Source organism: Asterias rubens, chromosome 17 (genome assembly GCF_902459465.1).
Source record: "Asterias rubens chromosome 17, eAstRub1.3, whole genome shotgun sequence".
Lineage (NCBI taxonomy): Eukaryota > Metazoa > Echinodermata > Asteroidea > Forcipulatida > Asteriidae > Asterias > Asterias rubens.
This window is the reverse complement of record NC_047078.1, coordinates 5,753,665-5,776,536: the sequence shown is the minus strand read 5'-3', so window position 1 is coordinate 5,776,536 and position 22,872 is coordinate 5,753,665. Positions and strand designations below refer to the sequence as shown.

Here is a 22,872-nt window from a genome sequence, read left to right as displayed (position 1 = left end):
GTCACTTGAACAATGGCATTATGGGAAGAGTGCAAGGAATTATGGGTACAGTGTATCACTGCAGCCAGTTCGTTATGGTAATTTTTTTTGTAAATGGGGAAACAGGATTGGTCAATTGAAAACAAAAATGACTTCTAAAGGTTGTTTTGTAACACGCAGAATTTGAAACTGTGCAAAAATGTACAGAATGTTGTTGTATTCGCAATTGTCAACCCCCAAAAATACTTGCTAAACGGCGTAGCCATTTTTAGGCTCAAGAAATACAAGAAAATGAAGAGAAAAAAAGTTTGCACAGTAGAATCTTGTGGCGTTGTCAACCAGTTAGAAAGACATAAGAATAGCTGCCGGAAATCATCGGACAGAGTTTGTAATCTAAAACCTTGTAGTGTAAACAGGCCTTTAACTGCATCTTTGAGTGGGCAAGGCCACTTTTATTTTCAAGTCTATGTATGGGAATGGGAAACTTTTGAAAGGGGCACCAAGGCCAGGGGAAACTGAGGGATTGATCTATTTGACCAGGCTGATCAGATGGGTGTTACCATTAATAACCAATCAATAGACACTGTTTTTTATTCCACTTATTATACAATCTGCAACGTCAACAAATTATCGTTTTGAAGTGCAAATATTTGGAGACTATTATCCGATGTTACAGGGTGCCACTAAATTTGTACTGCTTTGCAATGTTAAAAAATACGTGTACGAATGTGGCTTATGTGTATGACTGTGGCTAAAAACATAAATAATGGCAAAGACAACGTTGAACTCGTGCGAAAATGACAACAAAATCAGCCAAATATTTATTCAAGCAATTAGCAATTCTTAAATCAGAAATGCAAAGCTGGTTTGAGATTTCGAGAATACTCAGGTTGAAGTTCCTCAAGGAAAACAATTCTTGGAAAATGGAATGCAATGTTATGGATTTGTTTGATTTTTGTATAAGTCTAGAGGTTAAAGGAACACGTTGCTTTGGATCGGTCGAGTTAGTCTTTGAAAAGCGTTTGTAACTGTTTGTTATAAAATGCACATGGGTAGAAAGATGTTGTAAAAGTAGAATACAATGATCTACACAAATTTGCCTCGAAGTTGCGTGGTTTTCCTTTTACTTTGCGAACGAACATGGTCGGCCATTTATGGGAGTCAAAAATTTAACTCCCATAAATGGCCGACCGTGTTAGTCGACGAGGTAAAAGGAAAACCGTGCAATTTTGAGGCATGTTTATGTGGATCATTGTATTCTACTTTTAAAACATCTTTCTAACCATATGCATTTTATAACAAACGGTTTCAAACGCTTTTCAAAGACCAACTCGACCGATCCAAGGCAACGTGTTCCTTTAATCTGAGAAGTGTTACTGACAGTACCGTTTCTCAGATTGTGTATTGCAATTGCAGATTATTCTTTCTGCATGGACATAAATAACCACTCCAAATTTTCAGCGAAATTTTAAAAACGCTCCCAACTTTTGAAATAAAATTTTCACAGGTTAGTTTTATGGTACATATCTACAATTATAAAGGATTGAAACAAACAGCGTGTTCCAATTACCGAACGTATCCAATCCGGTTAAAGGGGAGGGTACACGTTTGGTAATTACTCAAAACAAATATTAACTTAAAAACTGACTTGGTAACGAGCATTGGAGAGCTATTGATAGTATAAAACATTGTGAGAAACGACTCCCTCTGACGTAATGTAGTTTTTGAGAAAGAGGTTATTTCTCACTAAAATAATAAAAAGACTTCTAGCTAGAAGTCTTTTATTCCTATCTGAAAGCACACAAATTCGTCTAACAAGGGTGTTTTTTCTTTCATCATTTTCTCGCAACTTCGATGACCGATTGAGCCCAAATTTTCACAGGCTTGTTATTTTATGCATATGATGGGATACGCCAAGTGAGAGGACTGGTCTTTGGCAATTACCAAACGTGTACCTTCCCTTTAAGAGTTCTACATTGCTTGTTGTTTCAGCATCGAAAACCCCACTTTAACAAAAATGTTTCTATAATAATGGGCTCAATTTGAAAATGCTAAGATTGTTTCTAAGCAAAGTGTAATGTCACAATGCATATCACTATGGCAATTTAACAACTCAATTTGAGATGAATCAAAGTACTTTGATAAAATCGAACCCAGGTCACTCATAAAAATGTTCTTTTCACAAATAGGGGGAAGAACACAAATCAAGGTCTTGAATTTTTTTAAAAGATTTCTTATATAAGGTAACAATTGAATTTTATAGACCTTATGCATAGACGTTGTCCAGCCGCAATCTTAGAGGTTAAACAAAACAATCAAAACGCACAGATCTGCGGGCACACAGGTTTGGCCAATGAACTGCCGCTTTTTTACCTCTAGGTGAGGGCGCCCTACTGATATGACATCATGCGTATAAGGTCTATAATTTGTAGTACATCAATTGTGGCCCCTGAGTGTGAGTTAGCCTGAAAGTGGCCCCTGATCAAGCATTGCTATCGGTACCCCCATACTTAAAAATTCAAGTTGTGATATTTTCCACATATTTTACTCATTAGCAACTTCATGAATCGAGAGGGGATTGGTCATCTTTATTTTAAACCGAACCTGATGTGTGAAATATCTTTGTTTTTAAAATTCCCAAAATTGTCATTTGTATATTACAGCAAAACAAAGAAAAATCTTGAAATTGTTTTTTTGGAACCCCCACCATATAACATTTTATATAATGGCCTTTTGAAGAAAAAAAATAATTACTTTTTAACGGATTTTAAATAACGTTTTTAAAATTTAATGATGTTTTTATGTTACAAATTGAATCATGAATTTTTAGTTACAACAGTTTATATCCCAGTATTATGCCCGTATGTAACATTTGATTTAAACTATCGATTACTCCATTAATTTTTATGTGTTTTTTAACTATTCAGAAAATGTTTCAGGCGTGATTATCTTTAAGAATCGTCCTCTGAGTCCCATTTGAAAATATCAATCTGAGAAGGCCTTTACTGTGCTCTGGGCATCAATGTCTTGTACCCCTTTCCGATACTTGAACTCGAGGGGCCAGACTATTTTGTCCCTTCCTAAGAACCAGTTTCGGGCAACACATTTCTCATTACAGTTTGGCTGGTTATCTGGTAAAAAAAACTTTCGAGTTCGGAAAGTTCCGCTGTTCTGAGACGTCCCAATAAGACATCAATTTCATACAGCTGCTTATAAAGCAGAAAAAGTACCGAAGCGCAACAACATTTTGCTGACTGGTATCCTGTTCCTTTCTGCTTAGCAGAGAATTGTTAAAGGCAGTGGACACTGTTGGTAATTACTCAAAATAATTATAAGCATAAAACCTTACTTGGTGACGAGTAATGGGGAGAGGTTGATGGTATAAAACATTGTGAGAAACGGCTCCCTCTGAAGTAACAGTTTTCGAGAAAGAAGTAATTTTCCACGAATTTGATTTCGAGACCTCAGATTTAGAATTAGGGGTCTCGAAATCAACCATCTAAATGCACACAACTTGGTGTGACAGGGGTGTTTTTTCTTTTATTTTTTTTTTCTTCGCAACTTCGACGACCAATTGAGCTCAAATTGCATATGTTGAGATACACCAAGTGAGAAGACTGGTCTTTGACAATTACCAATAGTATCCAGTGTCTTTAAGCAATATTTTCTGTTCTATGAAGTTGGGCCATGATGGTATTGCAGCAAGATTCAGTGGTAATAGGTGTTCGATTATGAAAACTGGTGTTTTTCCCCCAACATTCTCTAATTGTAAACATTTCCTAATTGGGAACATTTCCTAATTGGGATTATTTCCTAATATGGAGACCATTAATACCCTCATTGGGAACAGAGGAGCCCATTTTGGGTCGAAGTGTACCCTAAAGGCCAAGTCACACAGGTCCTGATAACGAGAATGAAAACGGTAGTAAATAAAAATGCATGCCCTTGATTGGGTGAATGAGTGTGGGTGTATTCTGCGTGAAGCATTTTAACCAATCGAGGGCGTGAATTTTTATCGTTATCGTTTTCGTTCTCGATATCGGGGCCTGTGTGACTTTGCTTTAAAGGAACACGTTGCCTTGGATCGGTCGAGTTGGTCTTTGAAAAGCGTTTGTAACCGTTTGTTATAGAATGCATATGATTAGAAAGATATTTTAAAAGTAGAATATAATGATCTACACAAGTATCACTTGAAATGTGTGGTTTTTCTTTTACCTCGTCGACAATAAATGGCCGATCGTGTTAGTTCGCAAAGTAAAAGGAAAACCTCGCAATTTCGAGGCAAACTTGTGGGGATCATTGTATTCTACTTTCTAAACATCTTTCTAACCATTATGCATTTTATAACAAACGTATACAATTGCTTTTCAAAGACCAACTCGACCGATCCAAGGCAACGTGTTCCTTTAATCTGAGAAGTGTAACTGGGGTACTTTGGTTACCTGTTTTGCTTTTTTGTCATTGATTATTTAGGACATAGGCCCTTTACGAAACCACGGCTTCAGCTCCAGATTCGGCTCAGGCTAGCTTGGTCCTGCAGTTGTTTTGAAAAAATGCGCAAGCTTTATACATACATGCTCAGGGTTTCAGACGAGAGAACGGAGCCTGTAGCCGAATCCAAAGCTGAAGCAGTGGATTTGAAAAACGGCCATAGTTTTCCAGTTTAGCTATGGCATGACTTAGGAATACACTAATAATCAAATAACTCACTTATGGTATATCACAGTTGTAATTGTTTACAGGTTTTTTATAGTTATATTCTTTTTAATACAAGCATAATGTATTCATTGAATAAGCATTCTAAGGGGTATATCACTATTAACGAGGTTGTATTACAACAGACTGTGGGCTCTTAGGGCCTCGTCTCACACAAGGCAACTTTTACTTTTGGAGGGAACCGACTGCAGTGCATGCTTCGGTAGCACATGAGTAATTTTTTCAACAATGTTTTATGATTCATGAGAAAAATTATGTATGAACAATGAAATGTGAATGCCTTTTCTTCTCTGTGACAGGGCCCTACTAACACTTCCAATGTGAGGTTTATTATTAGATCATTCTGTATGAATTGAGGGCACTTTTTGTATTACTATGGGTGCGTTCGTTTAGCTTCCCTGGGTCGACCCCAGTCTGCCCTCGGTGCGTCCGATTAGCTTTGACGTCGTTCCAGGGGCTCATCCGGGTCAGCCCCCAGTTCCCTGCTTGTGGAGTGGGTCACTTGGGGGTGACCCGAGGTGCATGACGTCACCGCGAGAGGGCAAATGTGATCGTTCGATTAGCTCATGGCAGGGGCTCACCCGAGTGAGCACTGCGGAGTCTACCCAGGGAAGCTAATCAAACGCACCCTATGTTACAAAGGCATACTATGGATGTGAATATAACACGTCCTATCTCGGCCTCTGTTAACACTTTCATCCCGGTTTGTGGCAAAATAGCTTATCTGAGTCCGTACTTTTCTCAAAATGTCATTTTTTCGGATAAGGCTGTTTTGGTCTGCAGCCATTTTGTTTTGCAGCATCCCTGAACTTCATACATTGGTTACACTGGTGAATCTGAATAGGTAACCAGACTATCTAACTTTTGTTTTTGTCTTAAAAGCATCTTTAGGACTATTCTTAAAGATCAGACCACAAGCCTGCTATCATTTTGTTGTGCCTTTTAAAATTAGGTGTTGTCACTTGCTGAAGGGGGGTTCTTAGATCTGAAGTATCTGGGGCTATTACTGTCAAGACAATCATTTGCATTTTTATCCCTGTTTTTAATTACAAGTTTGTTGACAATATCTAGGTTTTCAATTTAGGGCCTTAAAACGTGTTAAGATGCAATTTTTACATGCTGTAAATATATCGGTCAGGGAGTTAAAAAGCCCACAAAAAAAAGTTGTAATTTGACGAATCTGTGTGTAGAAATAGATGAATTATTTGTGTACAATAGGTCATTACCTCACTCAAATGTACATAGATAATGATGAGGACAAAAAACTATTAAACTTTTGCGAGGGTGCGACCCCTGCTGGTGATTATTTTCAAAACTCCAAAAAGTTGTTTTCACTGTGTCTGTTTTTTTTATTGTTTTGTTTGTTTTCATTCCTTAAAGGCAGTTGACACTGTAGGTAGTTACTGAAAATAACTATTGGCAACGAGTAATGGGGAGAGATTGGTGGTATAAAACATTGTGAGAAACGGCTCCCTCTGAAGTGACCTAGTTTTGGAGAAAGAAGTAATTTTCCACGAATTTGATTTCGAGACCTCAAGTTTAGAATTTGAGGTCTCAAAATCAAGCATCTGAAAGCACACAACTTCGTGTGACAAGGTTGTTTTTTCTTTCACTATTATCTCGCAACTTCGACGACCAATATTGAGCTCAATTTTGTGCATAAATATGTTGAGATACACCAAGTGAGGAGACTGGTCTTTGACAATTACCAATAGTGTCCAGTGTCTTTAAAGGCACTAAACACTTTAGGTAGTTACTCAAAATAATTGTTAACATAAGAACTTACTTTGCAATGAGCAACGGAGAGCTGTTGATGCATGTAGTATAAAACATTGTGAGAAACGGCTCCCTCTGAAGTAACAGTCTTTGAGAAAGAAGTAATTTCTCACTAAATTATTTGAACTGAATTCGAAACCTCAGCAAGGGGCCTAGCCCTTGTGATTGTATTCAATTTTAGACACAACTGCAACCTGCAAGGCTCACCCTTTAGGATGCTAAAAAAAATTAGCAAAAATTATACATAACGGTCTTAATCTGGCTAAAATCGGCTAAAATCACAAGGGGGGTAGTAAGCCTTGCATTTTGGTCAAAATTTTGCTAAAATCTGATAAAATCTCATGGGGTAAGCCTTGGAGTTTTATATGAATTTGGCTAAAATCGGATAAAATCACAAGGGTTATATTATACAGCCTTGCATTTTCGTATAAATTTTGCGTAAATCAGATAAACCTTGCATTGTTCTATGAATTTTGTTAAAATCTGATCAAATCACAAGGGTTACCTTGCCTTTTTGTATGTATTTTGCTAAAATTGGATTTAATCACAAGGGGGTAAGCCTTGCATTTTTGTAAACATTTTGCCAAAATCAGAATTTTTTGTTGAAGTTGTCACAAGGCCTTGTGAACTTTTTGCTAATCCAAAACGAGGCGATGGGCGCAGCCACTGCAAGTGATGGGGGACGTGTGCTTCTAGCCTTATTTTGGGTAAGAATTATGAGAGCCTTGTGAACTTATCATGTTTTTCTTGAAAATGTTCACAAGGCCTTGTGAACTTATCAAATGTGTCCAGAAAATGTTCATTTTTTCCAGAAAATGTTCACAAGGCTGCCTTGTGAGCTTAAAATTTTCACAAGGCTAGAATAAAAAATAGCCTTGTGAACTTATCAAATTTTTCTTGTAAATGTTCACAATTAGCCTTGTGAACTCATCAATTTTTCAAGAAAATGAGGTTCTACGAAAGTTAAAATACACAGATTGTCACATAGCAGTGCTGCGGGTATCATTAAGAGTGGATGTTTGAGGTTAGTGTAAATCTGGAGTTGAAACAAGCAGGTAAAAGATTATTCATATATTTATACATAAACTTTCCTAAGTTAAGATGATAAAGGTCGACGAATTTTAGGAGTTTTAAATTTAATTATCAAAGAAAGGCCCAGAGTGCTCACAATAGTCAGCTTTGAGATTTATATTGTTTATTTAATTTAATCCCAACTATGAAAAAACAACAATTTTGAGCCTAACGCGGAGACGAAAAACTGCAAGGCCCCCGTGGTGAGACTCGAACCTCCCTCATTTAGAGCAGTTTTCACAATTGTATTCAGTGATATATAAACAGCTGCCCTTGTAAGACAGCAGGGCGGGTCCATTATTCATTTGGGTTGAGATTTCTATTATTTATTTTATTTTATCCCAACACTGACATCAAACACAAACTTTGAGCCTCAACGTGGAGAGGAAAAACTGTAAGGCCCCCGTGGATGAGAATCGAACCTCCCTCATTTTAGAGCAGTATTCACAAATTGTATTCAGTGATTTATAAACAGCTGCCCCAGGGCGGGTCCATTATTCCTTCGGGTTGAGATTTCTTCCCGTTCAAGAAATTCCACACATTGTTATCGGCCCAGATCCGCACAATGTTATTGGACAAGATTGTTACCAAGCCAAATCAGTATAATGCATGCCAAATCGGCATTGATATGCAGAATTATCGTCTTTGCGCTTTTAGCACAGAAAAGGACGCAGCAAGACCGCATGGTTTTAGTTCTACACATGCGGGGCGGCGGCGGACAACATGGCTACTCTTCACTTGGCTGTATTTTGGACTTCGCGTTTCGGTTGAACTTTATCATACAAATTTCACTCTTTGTAATGTGAAACAAAATGTATCAGTCAAATTGTAGTACTGAGAACAACACTACGACATTCTGTAGGTAAAAATGTACTTAAATTTGCAAAGAAGAAAGTGACTTTTGACATGAGGACTTTTGGTCAAGTATTTCACCCAAGCCTTTTTTTATGAGCACATCTCACAGTGGTCTAATTTTGCAGTCGAGTTTACAGCCCGGCTTGAGAACTCCCTCGGAGTTTTTCCCTCGGAGTTTTCGCTGGGCAGAGAATTCCTCCAAGTTGGACAGAACATTGTCGCCGGCGGCGTACACAACCAACACGCTGGTGGCAGAGACCAACTTTGATGTTGAGCTTGCGAGTAGAGCTTGAGAGGTCCAGGAGTTTGAACAATCTTCTGAAAACAACCAGAACTGTAAGAGGAATTGAACATTTAAATCGACCCATTCTCCTGTTGAACTTTCGCTTTTTGCTTGCGAGCTCCGTCAAGGTTGGTGAGAGAAGCTCTATTGGAACTGAATTACATTGAAAAGAGGACTTGATGTACTGAATTTGAGAACTGTTTATTTTTGACACTTATTTTTGCTGGCTGTTGTCAGAACTTTAAAACTTTTATCTGTGGATTGTGTGGTATGGGTGTGGCTACAAGTCGTCCAAGTGAAAAGACAAGAACTTTCATGACTTTAAAAATGACCTTTGGTTTTGTGTTTCAAAACCAAATACATTTTTGCTGACTGTTGTCAGAACTCTAAAACTTTTATCTGTGGATTGTGTGGTATGGGTGTAGCTACAAGTCGTCCAAGTGAAAAGACAAGAACTTTCATGACTTTAAAAATGACCTTTGGTTTTGTGTTTCAAAACCAAATACATTTTTGCTGACTGTTGTCAGAACTCTAAAACTTTTATCTGTGGATTGTGTGGTATGGGCGTGGCTACAAGTCGTCCAAGTGAAAAGGCAATAACTTATAAAGTGACTTTTGGTTTTGTGTTTCAAAACTGATTTTGGAATTTTTGCTGACTGTTGTCAGAACTTAAAACTTTTATATGTGGATTGTGTGGTATACCCATACCACACAATCTACAAGTCGTCCAAGTGACAAGACAATAACTTTAAAAGAGACTTTTGGTTTTTGTGTTTCAAAACTGAACACATTTTTGCTGACTGTTGTCAGAACTCTCAAACTTTTATCTGTGGATTGTGTGATACGGGTGTGGCTACAAGCAAGTCGACCAAGTGGTAAGACAAGATCATTAAGATGACGTTAAGTGGTAAGCGAAAATCTAACCCGTTCTTTCCCAATAAGTAGCAGGTAACTTTTCTCGTACTTGTTGATTTTGTCTACAAATTTGGTCATTGGTGATGTCATCCACTATTTTTCTCTGAGGATTTTCTTGGTTGTCGGGGCATTTTGGTCGTGGCCAGAGTGATGCATTGAAGTAAAATAGTTTCTCTTGGAAGATTTCCCAGTTTGGAAGAAGCGGATGAGCATCTGTTGTTGTCATTTTAAATCTACACTTTGTCAAAATTAATTAATTAATTGGTCAGAATTTTTTACAGATAGAGATCATTTTGCACTATATGAAAAATAACAAAAATCACTTTAGTTCTCTATATAAAATTAAGGACAATAAGAAAATCATTTAAGGGTTTCTCTAGAAACAACAAACTTGTGTTCAAATACAAACATCTCACAGTTTTTCCTTATAGAAAGACTCAATTGTGACAATATTGTTATTAATGTTTACTGATAAGTGTTTTCTGTTCTCAAAGTAAAAGGTCAAAACCCTATAAAACCAAGCCCAATAAAGAGCATGAAAAACCTGAGTAAGTTTGTGAATTATTTCTTTAAGTATATACATAGGCCTGCATTAGCGATGAACCATATAATTTAAGGTTTGTGTAATTGAAAATAATTATCTGCTTTTTTCCCTTCAAGATGGAAATTTGTTCAGTTGGCAATATTAAAATGGTTAAATTTAATTTAACATTTACTATTTCTGATGAATAATGTTATCATCTGTTTTGTATGTAAATAAATAAAATTGTGTGGTGGGAGGGGGAAGCCCAATAAAGAGCATGAAAAACCTGACTAAGTTTGTGAATTATTTCTTAAACAAAAAAAGTATATGTATACATAGGCCTGCATTAGCGATGAACCATATCATTTAAGGTTTGTGTAATTTAAAAAAATTATCCGCTTTTTTCCCTTCAAGATGGAAATTTGTTCAGTTGGCAATATTAAAATGGTTAAATTTAATTTAACATTTAATATTTCTGATGAATAATTTTATCATCTTTTTTGTTTGTAAATAAATAAAATTGGGTGGTTGGGGGAGGGGGGGGGCGGAGATTCAATTCTACTCTGCAAAACAGAATCCATCTCTCCTTTATGCGACTCCTAATTAGTGTAAAACAAAATAAGATTGAAATTATGCAACAAGCACTTCTTAGTTGATGAGATTAAATTCAGTAAGGAATATTAAAGTGTTTAATTTAGATGAGCTAAATTAATCGTTGATATTTCTGATGAGTAAATTACATCAATTTAAAACAAATTGACAGACAAAGTGCGCATCATAACACAACACAAACTCAGTTTTTAGGGTTTTATTCAACAGGAAGTGCGCAATGAGCAAAAATAAAAAGAAAGGAGCAAGACAAAAAGAGGAACAAAGAAGACACCCCCTGAAGTAAAAGGTGATTTTGGTATGTATAATGGTAAGTCGGTTAGAATAGAATAGGAAATGAATAGGCCTAGAACTTGTAAGCAAAAGTTTAACCTCAGATCTCAATAACAAGCAGGGTTCTGTTATAATTCGCCTCAGTACTTGTTGATGTTGTCTACTAATATTGTCAATGGGATGCCATCCGGGTTTCTTTCTGAGAGAGTTTCTTGATGACAGGGCATTTTGGTCGTGGCCAGAGTGATGCTTTTTTTTCTCTTGGAATTTTTTCTTGGTTTGGAAGAAACTGATGACCTTATTAAGTTGTCATTTTACATTGCCATGATTAACTTGCTAATATTTAGCATAAACAAGTTCACTTAGAGACCCTTTTGTCTTCTTAGTAATTGTTAAAAGTAAAAAATAAAAAAAATTCTCAAAAGTACTCAAATTGGCCCAGAAAGGCTAAACAAAAATTGGAAATGAAAAATCAGTGCATGATTCACAAACTGACTCAAGTTTTACTGTATCACTTTGTTCAAGTTTAACATGGCACAAACAAAATGATTCTCCTCTTACATTGTTCTACAATAGTCATTAGTAATGAACCATGTCAACCTGGAACATTTGCAAATGATTCTCCCTTTAAATTGCTCCACAATAGTAATTAGTATTGGACCATGTCAACATGGAAAATTTGTAATGAGCACTAATCAATCAATGATTTATTTCAGTTAGGAATATATAAATGATTAGTTTAGTTATGTTAAATTAATCGTTTAAAATTTCTGACGAATAAATTTTATTGATTGATTGTGATAAAAAAGTCGGCGTAGCTACAACCCAAAACAAGTTATTTGTACGGCAGGCGGGCAAAGCGTTCAAGAAGACATTAAACAAAAAAGTAGAACAGGACATGAATAGGCCTAGAACTTTACCTTCCCAACCAATAACCAACGTTTTCCTTCTCAACCAATAACCAATGTTTTCCTTCTCAACCAATAACCAACGTTTTCTTTCCCAACCAATAACCAACGTTTTCTTTCCCAACCAATAACCAACGTTTTCCTTCTCAACCAATAACCAACATTTCCCTTCGCAAGCAATAACCAACGTTTTCTTTCACAGCCAATAACCAACGTTTTCCTAACCAACCAATAACCAACGTTTTCCTTCTCGACCAATAACCAACATTTCCCTTCGCAACCAATAACCAACGTTTTCTTTCCCAACCAATAACCAACGTTTTCCTTCTCAACCAATAACCAACATTTCCCTTCGCAACCAATCAACGTTTCCCTTCCCAACCAATAACCAACGTTTTCCTTCCCAACCAATAACCAACGTTATCCTTCACAGCCAATAACCAACGTTTTCCTTCCCAACCAATAACCAACGTTTTCCTTCTCAACCAATAACCAACATTTCCCTTCGCAACCAATAACCAACGTTTTCCTTCTCGACCAATAACCAACATTTCCCTTCACAGCCAATAACCAACGTTTTCTTTCCCAACCAATAACCAACGTTTTCCTTCTCAACCAATAACCAACATTTCCCTTCGCAACCAATAACCAACGTTTTCTTTCACAGCCAATAACCAACGTTTTCCTTCCCAACCAATAACCAACGTTTTCCTTCTCAACCAATAACCAACATTTCCCTTCACAGCCAATAACCAACGTTTTCCTTCCCAACCAATAACCAACGTTTTCCTTTTCAACCAATAACCAACATCTCCCTTCGCAACCAATAACCAGGGTTTTCTTTCCCAACCAATAACCAACGTTTTCCTTCTCAACCAATAACCAACGTTTCCATTCACAGCCAATAACCAAAGTTTTCCTTCACAGCCAATAACTAACATTTCCCTTCCCAACCAAAACTAAAGTTCCCCTTCACAGCCAATAACCAACGTTTCCAATTCCCTTTGCAGCCACTAACCAACGTTTTCCTTCGCGGTCAATAACCAATGTTTTTTCTTCGCAACCAATAACCAACGTTTCCCTTCGCAACCAATAACCAACATTTCCCTTCGCAACCAATAACCAACGTTTCCCTTCGCAACCAATAACCAACGTTTTCCTTCACGGCCAATAACCAAAGTTTCCCTTCACGGCCAATAACCAATGTTTCCCTTCACAGCCAATAACCAACGTTTCCCTTCACAGCCAATAACCAACGTTTCCCTTCACAGCCAATAACCAACGTTTTCCCTCACAGCCAATAACCAAAGTTTCCCTTCGCAACCAATAACCAACGTTTCCCTTTGCAGCCAATAACCAACTTTTTTATTCCAACTAGTCGTCATAATTTTCCTTTATGTCAATAACACTATATTTTGTTTGTTTTCTTGCAGATTGCACTCATGGGCACACGACGTCTTTTAGACGTCTTAAAGTCATTGTGTGCCCACTGGCAATATTGAGTAGATGGCAGTTTGAACTCCCCCCCCCCCCCCCCCCCCCCGCAGGAAGGGCAAGAAACTTGGTAATATATCCATTTATGTTAAAAAGTAACTTTTGACTGGAAATGAAATACCAAAGGAGAGCTTTTACACACTGTCCCTTACCGGTAGTACCCGTTAAAATAATTAGAAAAGTCATACATTTTGTTAAAATCTTCCACACATTTGACTCAAAATTTTCAAAGGACTAACTAAACTGATTTCACTAACTTCCTAAAGGTAATTGTGATTAGACAAATTTTGATGGCTTTCAAACTCCAAAAATATTAAAACTATTCTACCAACTCTCTCCCTCTCTCTCTCTCTCTCATGACAAGTTGTTAGGATTTTTAACAATACAAAAAGTGTGGGACTTTCGGGATGCCTGGTGGCAGCAGACTTACCAAGTAAAATCCATAGTTCTCAATAATGTGCGCATGCTCAGAACTACAATGGAAATTAATCTGGTAAGTCTGCTGCCGCCTAGTGTTGCAAAGTCTCTCAAAGGTATTGACCTGAAAATCTTTACAGTAGATCTGAGTTCAACTTTATTTTTTACTTGTCTTCAGAATTTCTTTATTTTCACAGATACCAGAGATGATGACCTACTCTTAATTGATGCAGCCTGTCACTGGCAGTTTGAACTTCATGCATAGCAAGAATTTGGGTAATGTATCAATTTATGACCTTTTCCGAAACCTCGGCTTTGGATTTGGATCAGGCTAGCTTGGCCCGCAGTTGTTTTGACAATTTTGCGCTAGCTTTGCGTATGTGCCAAGGGCTTCAGATGAGAGGACGGAGCCTGAAGCCAAATCCAAAGCCAAGGTCATGGTTTCAAAAAGGGCCTATGTTACAAGATAAAGTTTGATTAGAATTCAACTACCAAAAGAGTTTTTACAAATTTGTACAAATCTCTCACCAGATCTGCTTGGATGTTTTATACAGTACTCACAATGGGATGATGTAATTTTAACATGTAAATCTCCCACACAAATGGACAAGAAATAATTTTCAAAAGAAGAACCTAGCTGATGTAATTTCTTAAAGATGTTAGTTTGTTGTTTGAAAAGTTTGGAGTGAATTTGAGCAGTCCGAAATTTTTTCTTTAACTGGAAGTTATTCTACAAAGCTGCTTTGGAAAAAACTGACGCAAACAACTGGAAAGTTTAGTCACAAATGTATCTCACAGGCATTGGACTGAAAGTTCTTACAACAGCAATGAGACTGAGTTTAACTTAGCTGGTAAAAATGATTTGTAACTATAAACTTGTCTTGTTACTGTCTTCAGAACTTCTTCATTTTGTACAGACTGATACCAGAGGTGATACTCATTGATGCAGCCTGGCAGTTTTGGACTTCAGGCCTGTCAAGGAATTTGGTAATGTTTTTAAGTTTTAAAGGCACTGGAGATTATTGGTCGTTACTAAAATAATTGTTAGCATATAAATTTACTTGATAACGAGCAATGAAGAGCTGTTGATAGTAAACAAACATTGTAAGAAAACCCTCCCTCTGAAGTATTACATAGTTTTCGAGAAAGAAGTAATTTTCCACTGAAATAAATTTGAAAATGATTTCGAGACCTCAGAATTAGATTTTGAGGTCCCGAAATCAAGCATCTGAAAGCACACAACTTTATGTGACAAGGGTGGGTTTTTTTCATTATTATACTGCAAATTTAACGACCATTTAAATTCAAATTTTTTTACTTTATGCTTTATACCAATAATGTCCAGTGTCTTTAAAGTTAGAAGGCAAAGTTTGAGAGGAAATGAACCAAAACATAAGAGGTTTCCTGAACTGTCTGTCCGCCAAAGCTGCTTGGATATTTTATTGGTACAAACGATTGGAGGTAATCATCATTGAAAAATAAATATTCAAAAAGGAAAATCTTGTTATTGGACTGAAATTTTTCACGGGGGCAACTAAGCTAATTTCACTTCATTTGGGATGCTTGCTAGAAAGAAAAACAATTTTGGAATTTTTATTGTTTTGAAAATGTTTCCCAAAATCTGAGAATTATTCTGCAAAAATTGTTAAACCATTTTTACCTTGTTTCTTTGCCCTGCAGTTTTCTGGTGCATGATGGTGATCTAAGTGAACTTGACTGTGAATTACATTGATGTTCGTTTTCTTGACAAACACCTACAGCGAAGGAGCCTTAAAGGCACTGGACACTATTGGTAATTACTCAAAAATATTGTTCTCATAAAAACTTACTTAGTAACAAGCAATGGAGAGCTGTTGATAGTATCAAACATTTTGAGAAACGGCTCCCTCTGAAGTGACCTAATTTTCCTCTAAAATATTTGAATTTGATTTCGAGACCTCGGAATTAGATTTTGAGTTCCCGAAATCAAGCATCTGAAAGCACATGACTTTGTGTGACATCAGTGTTTTTTCTTCCATTATTATCTTGCAAATTTCACGACCAATTGAATTCCAATGTTCACATTGTTTTTTACTTTGTGGTTATGTTGAGAAACAGTACACCAAGTGAGAATACTGGTCTTTGACAATTACCAATAGTGTCCAGTGTCTTTAAAGTTAGAAGGCAAAGTTTGAGAGGAAATAAACCAAAAAATGAGAGGTTTCCTGAACTGTCTGTCGGCCTAAGCTGCTTGGATATTTTATTGGTACAAACGATTGGAACTATCATTAAAAAAGAAATATTCCAAAAGGGAAATCCTGTTATTGGACTGAAATTGTTCACAGGAGCAACTCGGCTAATTTAACTTCATCTGGGATTCTTGCTAGAAAGTTTTGTATGGAATTTTTATTAGTTCCCAAAATGCTTTCCAAAATCTGAAAATTAGTCTACACAAATTAATAACCATTTTTACTTTGTTTCTTTGCCCTGCAGTTTTCTGGTGCATGATGGTGATCTAAGTGAACCTGACGGTGAATTACATTGATGTTCGTGGTCTTGACAAACACCTACAGGGAAGGAGCCTTAGAGGCACTGGACACTATTGGTAAGTACTCAAAACAATTGTTAGCAGGAAACCTTACTTGGTAACAAGCATAGGAGAGCTGTTGATAATATAAAACCTTGTGAGAAACGTTGTGGGCTTCCTCTGAAGTAACGTACTTTTCAAGAAAGAAGTAATTTTTCACTGAAATATTATTTGAATTTGGATTGGAGACCTCAGAATTAGATTTTGAGGTCCCGAAATCAAGCAACTGAAAGCACACAACTTTGTGTGACATCTCTCCAATTATTATCTCGCAACTTCGATGACTATTGAGCTCAAATTTTCACAGGTTTGTTATTTTATGCATATGTTGAGATACACCAAGTGAGAAGACTGTTCACTGACAATTACAGAAGGTGCCCAGTGAAAGTAGTCTTGGTTCTGAAAATCTTTGGTGGTTGACAATCCACCCGTTCTTTCCCGGAACCACTCAAATGAGATTTACACGCGATGCTACCGCAAACCTCACCTCAACCCACACCATGCAAAGATTCAAATCCTACTTAATGAAAGTGATCAAACAATAAACAGGTCCGTTGTTTCCATCAGCAGATTGGACGCGAGTCTTGGAAGATGACATCAGCCTGAGATGACAACAGAGATGCACGGAAGACTCTGGCTGGATTGAGGATCAAGAGGACAAGAGCTAAGGACTGACTGGAGCAAGTCTAATCAAGATGTCGATCAACCATCATCTGGATCACAAGGGCGCTCTTTATCCGGAAATGGCAACCCCTCTCAATTTTTGCTAAGCATAGAAATTCGTCGCCAATTAGTATTTTCTGCTAACAGCTTTATGAAACTGGGCCTGCACCTTGGGCTGTATCTGAATTGGCGGCCAACGATTTTGGCTGTGAGTCCTATACTTCAATGAATGATAATACCAAAATCTAGCCAGAGCCATAGCTGTAGCCGCCAATTCCGACACAGCCGTGTAGACCCATAGGCCCTTGTTGAAAAGACGGCTTCGACTTTGGATTCGGCTCAGGCTATATAGCTTGGCTCCGTCGGTTGATTTGACAATTGCGCATGCTTTGTGTAACTGCGCCTCAGGGCTTCAGACAAGAGAACGGAGCCTCAAGCCAAACCCAAAGCCGAAGCCGAGGTTTGGAAAAGGGAGCTAGATATTTATCAAGTTGTTACCATCTTGTTACCCAATTTATATAACTATAGCCAAACCGAGGCTAGGAAAAAAAATAGTCTGGCCCCTCAATCTGAATGATCTGAATGAGAATTAGACATTTGATAATAAACTAGGAACTAGATGGTCATATAAATCAAGATAAAAGTCTGGATGATCTATGATTAGTTTTGTCTGAATGTAATTTGTAGTTTTTTAAGATTTATTTAAAGACACTGGACACTATTGGTAATCCAGTCTTCTTGGTGCCTCTCAACATATGCATCCTAAAAAAAAAATTGTGAAAATTTGAACTCGATATTGGACGTAGTTGCGAGATAATAAGTGACGAAAAAACACCCTTGTCACACGAAGTTGTGTGCTTTCCGATCAGATGCTTGATTTTGGGACCTCAGAATCTAGCTCTGAGGTCTCAAAATCAAACTCGTGGAAAATTACTTTTTTTCCCGAAAACTATGTTACTTCAGAGGGAGCTGTTTCTCACAATGTTTTATACTATCAACAGCTCTCCATTACTCATTACTAAGTAAGGTTTCATGCGAATAATTATTTTGAGTAAGTACCAATAGTGTCCACTGCCTTTCAGAAAGTAGTCAGGTGGAGGGGTGGGGAGGATGCTATTATTTAGTGCTAAGTACTTTGTCTGTAATATCTGAGTAGTCTTGGTGCAAGAGAGGCTGGTTCGGGGCTTATGCTTGACTCTCTTAATGTAAAAGAGTGAAAATTTCACTCTCTTGTCCGAGTGGTGGCATTTTCCATCTTTTGAGAGTGAAAGTCACTCGGTATCACTCTTTCTGAGTGAAATTGGAACAAACTTCACTCTAAATGGAGTTGAAAGTACCTGTTTTTCACTCATAAGAGTTGTTTGCCATTATGGCTCTTTGCAAGAGTGATATGGCGGACAAAACGAGTGTTTTTTCACTCTTTTACATCAAGAGAATGAAATGGTGAAATTGTTGCGACGCGTATGCATTACGAGTCGCTAACAGAAACTTGTCAAAACATCTTGCACCAAGACTTATACCTCATGTGCTCTATAATTATACTTGTTTGATATTATGCATTTCTGCAATGCAAGTCTCACACTGATTTTAAAATTGGGACCAAAATTGTACAAACTTGTTTTGTTTTCTTCATGTGCTATGCGTGTGGTACCAATAGGTCCCTATTACTTGTGAGACTTGCACAGTCTTGTTAAACTTGTTAAAGACGGTGGACAATATTGGTAAGACCAGTCTTCTCACTTGGTGTATCTCAATATATGCATGAAATAACAAACCTGTGAAAGTTTGAGCTCAATTGGTCGTCGGAAATACGAGACAACTATGAAAGAAAAAAACACCCTTGTTGTTGTGTGCTATCAGATGCTTGATTTCAAGACCTCAAATTCTAAACTTGAGGTCTCGAAATCAAATGGCATGGAATTTGGAGCTGGATGGCAATTTCACAAAGTTTTCCCGAAAGACATTTATCACGGTGTGGTCATCTTGATTTTTCTCCATTCCAACTCATTGTAACCAAACTGAGGCTGAACGAAATAATAGTCTGGTGCCATGCGCAATGAATGTTAGCAATCATTTTACTGTTATTGGAAAAAGGGAACATCATGACCAAAATAAAGTTCTATTGGAGGGTTTTCTTGTGGTTTATTTACACCCATCCTGCAATCAGCAGTCAATTAAGTTTTTTATGGCCTTTAATTGTTGGAGTAATTACCAAAGCTAAACCCCCTCTTCAACACAAACATAATTGATATGTAGTATATAATTTATTAGTAAGAGGAAATATTAAATGAAGTTTTTTTTCAAGATGAATGACTTGTCGCTTGTTACATTTATTAGAACCTGTCTCTCAGCTTATCACCAGGACCCAATTTCAGAGCTGCTAATCACAAAAATTTGCTTAGCATGAAATTTCTATCTTGATAAAAACAGGATAAAAACCAACCAAATTTCCACTTGATTTTCAGGATAAGCACATGACAGCTGAATACCAGTAACAAGCAATATGCAACAAACGGAAATTTTTGTTGGTAATCCTGTTTTTTATCAAGGAAGAAATGTCATGCTAAGCAAATTTGTGTGCTTTAGCAGCTCTATGAAATTGGGCCCAGGTCACCAAAACATGGAAGGAGAAACAGGAGAAGACATAAGCTCAGCTATACAGATGTAGTTGCGAGGGACATCGGGGTGCTTCCAGCTGATCTTCCCAACCTAATGAGAGATAGACTGGGATGGGCGAGCCTCAACATGATTCCGACCTCATGAAAAAAGTTCTACGAAACACGGCCAATACTTACGTAAATTTTGTATCACAATTATTCATCACTCGTCATTCTGAGAATAACAAGTGTAAGAAGATACAACTTCGTATGTTATGGGTTATAAGTCAAGCTTTATTCCAGAAAATGAGAATCGACTGTTACATGCGGGCGGCCATGTTATGTGATACAATGCATTATGGGAAGTAAACACTAGACATGGCATACTGCTACAGCTATAGTGATACCACTCGAAACGTAAACACAAGTTACCTAAGTATTGGCTGTGTTTTTGAGAATATACATTAAGTAAGTTGATTCCGACCTCAGTCGACTAGAGAGAGGGAGAAAGGGATGTGTAATTCTTCCCTAAATGGAAATGTAAAATTATCTGGGATGCTCAGAACATAGAAACTATAGTACTGATGTTAAACATTGACATTTACAATTATGTACATGTATCTTCAACAACAGTCACTAGGAAATATAATTAAATAGGATACTCATGCATTTTTATTTCAGTTGACCTGGTGTTTTATTGAGAAGGGGCAAATCCAGAAACATTTTTCAATTTTGTCAGATTTAAAAGCCAAATTTATTCATACAGAACTGCAAGGCTCACCCCTAGTGATTTTATCAGATTTAAGCCGAATTTATTCATACAGAACTGCAAGGCTCACCCCTAGTGATTTTATCAGATTTTAGCCAAATTTAGACAAAAATCCAATTTTAGCCAAAAAGCAAGTGAACTTTTTCATGCTGGAATGTATGGAATGTTCACAAGCCTTTTTATTTTTAGCCTTGTGAACTTATCAAATTGTTCATGAAAATGTTCACAAGGCTATATGGAAATGTTCACAAGGGTTATATAGCCTTGTGAACTTTCATAATTTTCTTGAAAATGTTTACCAGGCCTTATAGCCGTATATTCTTGTGAACTTATCATATTTTTACAGAAAATGTTCACACATGTGAACTTATCACATTTTTCTTGAACATTTTCACCTTGTAAACTTATCATATTTTTACAGAAAATTTTTACTTATCATTTTGCTTCCCAAAAACTGAAATGTCTTCAAAAATTGTTAAACCATTTTTCCTTGTTTCTTTGCCCTGCAGTTTTCTGGTGCATGATGGTGATCTAAGTGAACCTCACGGTGAATTACATCGATGTTCGTGGTCTTGACAAACACCTACAGGGAAGGAGCCTTAGAGGCACTGGACACTATTGGTAAACTAGGCTATATATATAGCATTGTGAACTTATCAAATTTATAGAAATGTTCACAAGGACTTGTGAACTTTTCATTTTCCAGAAAATGTTCTTGTGAACCTTTCATATTTTTCCAGAAAATGTTCATAAGGCTATAGCCTTGTGAACTTATCATATTTTTCTTGAAATTGTTCATAAGGCTATAATAGCCTTGTGAACTTTTCATATTTTCCCAGAAAATGTTCATAAGAACTTATCATATTTTTCTTGAAATTGAAATTCTTGAAATTGTTCATAAGGCTTATAGCCTTGTGAACTTATCATATTTTTCTTGAAATTGTTCATAAGGCCTTGTGAACTTTTCATATTTTTCTTGAAATTGTTCTTAAGGCTATAGCCTTGTGAACTTATCATATTTTTCTTTAAATTGTTTACAAGGCTATAATAGCCTTGTGAACTTATCATATTTTCCCAGAAAATGTTCTTAAGGCTATATATAGCCTTGTGAACTTATCATATTTTTCTTTAAATTGTTCACAAGGCTATAGCCTTGTGAACTTATCATATTTTTCTTGAAATTGTTCATAAGGCTATAATAGCCTTGTGAAGTTATCATATTTTTCTTGAGATTGTTTATAAGGCTATATATCCTTGTGAACTTATCATGTTTTTCTTGAAATTGTTCATAAGGCTATATAGCCTTGTGAACTTTTCATATTTTCCCAGAAAATGTTCATAAGGCTATAGCCTTGTGAACTTATCATATTTTTCTTTAAATTGTTCACAAGGGTTATCATATTTTTCTTTAAATTGTTCACAAGGCTATAGCCTTGTGAACTTTTCATATTTTTCTTGAAATTGTTCACAAGGCTTATAGCCTTGTGAACTTATCATTTTTTTCTTTAAATTGTTTACAAGGCTATAATAGCCTTGTGAACTTATCATATTTTCCCAGAAAATGTTCTTAAGGCTATATATAGCCTTGTGAACTTATCATATTTTTCTTTAAATTGTTCACAAGGCTATAGCCTTGTGAACCTTTCATATTTTTCCAGAAAATGTTCATAAGGCTATAGCCTTGTGAACTTATCATATTTTTCTTGAAATTGTTCATAAGGCTATAATAGCCTTGTGAACTTATCATATTTTTCTTGAAATTGTTCATAAGGCCTTGTGAACTTATCATATTTTTCTTGAAATTGTTCATAAGGCCTTGTGAACTTATCATATTTTTCTTGAAATTGTTCATAAGGCTATATAGCCTTGTGAACTTTTCATATTTTCCCAGAAAATGTTCTTAAGGCTATAGCCTTGTGAACTTATCATATTTTTCTTTAAATTGTTTACAAGGCTATAATAGCCTTGTGAACTTATCATATTTTTCTTGAAATTGTTCATAAGGCCTTGTGAACTTTTCATATTTTTCTTGAAATTGTTCACAAGGCTATAGCCTTGTGAACTTATCATATTTTCCCAGAAAATGTTCTTAAGGCTATAGCCTTGTGAACTAATCATATTTTTCTTTAAATTGTTTACAAGGCTATAGCCTTGTGAACTTTTCATATTTTCCCAGAAAATGTTCATAAGAACTTATCATATTTTTCTTGAAATTGAAAATTCTTGAAATTGTTCATAAGGCTATAGCCTTGTGAACTTATGATATTTTTCTTGAAATTGTTCGTAAGGCTATAGCCTTGTGAACTTGTCATATTTTCTTGAAATTGTTCATAAGGCTTAGTTGAACTTTCATATTTTTCTTTAAATTGTTTACAAGGCTATAGCCTTGTGAACCTTTCATATTTTTTCCAGAAATTGTTCATAAGCTAATCCTTGTGAACTTATCATATTTTTTCTT

The 22,872-nt window shown here is 36.4% G+C and overlaps 1 long non-coding RNA gene across 5 annotated transcripts; it reads left to right on the top strand.

The window, feature by feature from the left end:
* Nucleotides 1-8,188: 8,188 nt before the first annotated feature.
* On the top strand, nt 8,189-17,798 carry LOC117301852. 5 transcript variants are annotated; one of them, XR_004520361.1, is made up of 6 exons: nt 8,189-9,587; nt 14,017-14,095; nt 14,737-14,806; nt 15,500-15,611; nt 16,292-16,403; nt 16,956-17,798. It is a non-coding gene; the product is annotated as an uncharacterized LOC117301852 (long non-coding RNA). The 5 variants fall into 5 exon arrangements; XR_004520360.1 differs by having other exon boundaries at nt 8,190-9,555; nt 14,717-14,806; XR_004520357.1 differs by having other exon boundaries at nt 8,190-9,587; nt 14,717-14,806.
* The last annotated feature ends 5,074 nt before the right edge of the window (nt 17,799-22,872 follow it).